Source organism: Cnephaeus nilssonii (assembly GCF_951640355.1).
Source record: "Cnephaeus nilssonii genome assembly, chromosome: 10".
NCBI classification, from domain to species: domain Eukaryota; kingdom Metazoa; phylum Chordata; class Mammalia; order Chiroptera; family Vespertilionidae; genus Cnephaeus; species Cnephaeus nilssonii.
This window is the reverse complement of record NC_137081.1, coordinates 69,620,909-69,624,334: the sequence shown is the minus strand read 5'-3', so window position 1 is coordinate 69,624,334 and position 3,426 is coordinate 69,620,909. Positions and strand designations below refer to the sequence as shown.

Genomic DNA, 3,426 nt, shown 5'->3' with positions numbered 1-3,426 from the left:
ATTGAGGGGGGTTGGGGGAAAGGGAGACACAGCTCTCCACTTTAACATTTTTACAAAGGGTTAAAGTAAGTCCCTCTCTAAAACTCCCTCTGCAGGATTGTGACTGAATTAAAACTTAATTTTTTTAAAAAAATTAATTAACTGAAAGTTCATGGTTAACAAAAAAGGTATATACTATCAGCAGTATTTACAACAATTGATGCATGTGGTTCTCAGAGCCCACTGACCCAAAATTAGGCTCATAAGTTCTCTAACAATCTAGCATTCTAGCTGACCACTTGCCTATCAGTACCAAGATCAGCTCAGATCTCACCATCAAAAGAACAGTGGGGGAGGAAGCCCCAGCTGTTGGGAGGAGAGCATAAGGTTCAAGATGGAAAATCATGAACCCGATGATATTGTCAAGGAAAAGCAAATTGTTGATATAATAACCAGAAAAGCCAACCAACTTTCAGAAGCAGAAAGGGATCTACTTGAACATGGATCGACATGTATTGGACTTAATGCTGCTCTCTGTGGCCTAATAGCAGTCTTTTTCGGTGCATCTTAAATGTGACAGAGACGTGTATAGCTGCTGGTGTAACAATGGCAGTGATCCCATTTTTGACAGTGAACATATCTTACAAAGGTTTATTAAGTTTACCATTGAGTACAGGTGATTTAAATTGTGAAACCTGTACCATACACAAGGTGGGTTGGTTGGACTTGTTTTTGGTGGTCTCTACACTGTTTTCTTGGCTATACCTATGAATGGTGGCCTAGGAACCAGGTATGCCTCAGTCCTGCTACCAGAGAAAGGAAACATCGTAACCTACTGGGTCAGAATTTCTAAGCCTGTCTTTAGACAGATGCCATTTCTCATTTTGCTCCAGGCTGGATTTGCAACATACCTCGATTCTAGACAATATAAACTACTTATAAAGGTTCTTCACTTCCCTGAACCTGTCCTAGAAATTCTGTGATTGTTAAGCAAATGTTTTTGTTACACAAAAACAAAACTGATTTATAAAAAAGCAGTGTGACATTCTGTTCTCAGTTTCATTATTATGAGGCCCAGAGGAGAAAAAGTTTCCCATTACTCCAACCAAAGGCTTGTGTCTTGAATTTTCATTTTTATACTACAATCTGCCTTTTCCTCTGAGCAATTTTCAACAAAAACTCTCATCTCTACAATGTAACAATATATTCTAATATAGTTTAATCCATTCCAAGTTTTGTTTTGTTTTTGTTTTTTTAAGCAACACTCTACCATCTCTCTTTTTATACAGGCAGAAAACAGCAATAAAGTCAGTGGAGATAGAAAGTTCTGCCTCAACAAAATGTACACAATTTTATGTTGCAAAGCTGAATATTTAGCCTCTCCATCTAAATCCTCTGCATTTAGGTAAATGGACATTCTTCTCACAGAGCAATGGTTGGGTACATTATGGGACATTATAAACATTTACAAATGCACTCATTTTATTTTAAAAAGAATTCTTTAACTGCAGGTGATATGTTTGGCACTAGTAAAAAAATAAGCAATTAAAAAATAAGAGCCTGTCATCTGAAGTTAAAAATGTAGTGTTAGAGAAACAAAAAATCATTTAAAAAAAGAATATGGTTTGCTATAAGTTCTATGAAAGAAACAGGGAACATTGCAGAATAATAACAGATGGCATTAGGGATGGTGTGGGATCCTTTCAGCCACTGTGTGGTTAAACTGTGTGTTTGAGATGTGATCTTGTTTTTGAGAATATCATTGTTTCTGTTATGCCTGAACAGTGCAGAAGCTGGGTAAGTGTTGAAAACACTAGTTAAAATATTCACTACAATGAAGCTAAAAGTGAGAGTAACCAAAATAATTAAATATGTAAAGAAAATGGCAAATTTGGCGTGTGTGTATGAGTGAATCTTTTGAAAATAGTATTGATTTCGAGGTATAGATAGCAAAGTATACATCCTATGAACAATACTGGACTTACACAAGAGCCAATACCAATAGAGTAGCCCACTGCTCATCCCCTATCTGCCCTCTTTTTCCAGAGTTTTAATCAACAATTTAATATACACTGAGTGGCCAGATTATTATGATCTCTGAATGCATAATAATCTGGCCACTCAGTGTATATCCTATATAATAAAAGGCTAATATGCAAATTGTCCCCTCGACCAGGAGTTCAACCAGCAGGCAGGCCGGCCAACTGCCCATGTTCCTTCCCCCTGGCCAGGCTGGCCAGACCCCACCCATGCACGAATTCATGCACCAGGCCTCTAAAAAAAAATTATGTATACTGAGTGGCCAGATTATTATGTGTTCAGAGATCATAATAATCTGGCCACTCAGTGTATATTTCTTATTTACAAAGTGTATAGCTTATTTAGTCCCACTAAATGGTAAGTTCCACAAGATCGGGTTTCTTTTGTTTGTTTGTTTTGTTTGGGTCTGATGAATATCAAACAAAGTGAATGCAACCTTTCACATAGGGGCAAAATACATATTTGTTAAATCAAGGAATATGCAAGTAAATGAGTGCACAAATGAACCAATGAAGAATTTGATCATTTAAAATAAATAATCTTGGATGAATTCTTAAAATAACTTGCATATGTATTTTTAAACACTCAATATAAGTAGCCCCATTTAATATTCCCTATCATTCCTTTCTCCTATAGAAGCCTGATGAATTTCTGTGTATAAGTAATTCTGATTACTTACATATTTTATTAAAATATAATGTTGAAAAACACTAGGAAAATAATTTATGTCAGAATTTTTAAAATATTCTAATATGACAGTCATATAGTCCATTCAACAGATATTTATTGGGCATCTACTCTCTGTCAAGCATATAGCTCTGAAAAAGAAAGAAAATACTGCTGCTCTCCCAGAAACACATGCAAACAAATAAACAAACTGAATCATTTCAGGGAGTGGTAAACACAATGAAAACTTAAGGTGGGGGAGAAATGAGGATCTTACCTTTTTTGATCAGCTATTTAGGAAAAGTCTCCTTCAGAGGTGACTTTTGAATTGAGATTGTGATGGAGAAGTTGCAGATGCTATGAGAAGACTGGAGATAAGAGTTTTCTGAACAAAGAAAACAAATATAAAAGACTAGAGGAGCAAAATGAGCCTGGTTGTGGAATGGAATGAAGGCCGTATGGCTGGAAATCACTTGAGAAAAGAGAAGTACGATGTGAGTTGAAGTCAGAAAGGTAACAGGTAAATCACGTAGTGCCTTGTTGACTATGGAGAGAGTTCGTACTTTGTTTCTTGTTCGCTGCACTTTGCTGGAAGGTTTCATGCTGTAACACAACTTTATTTACTTCATACATTAAAAAATATCCCTGGTGTGTATAGAAAAAGGTCTATACTGGTGGGGCGGGGGAATATCTTTATTACATATAGGTTTTTTCTGTTACATTTCTCATTGAGAAATTATG

General features: G+C 36.0%; 1 pseudogene across 1 annotated transcript; it reads left to right on the top strand.

The window, feature by feature from the left end:
• Positions 1–373: 373 nt before the first annotated feature.
• On the top strand, positions 374–962 carry LOC307106064 (transmembrane protein 126A-like; annotated as a pseudogene). The gene has a single exon. The product of its transcript is annotated as a transmembrane protein 126A-like (transcript).
• Positions 963–3,426: the final 2,464 nt, after the last annotated feature.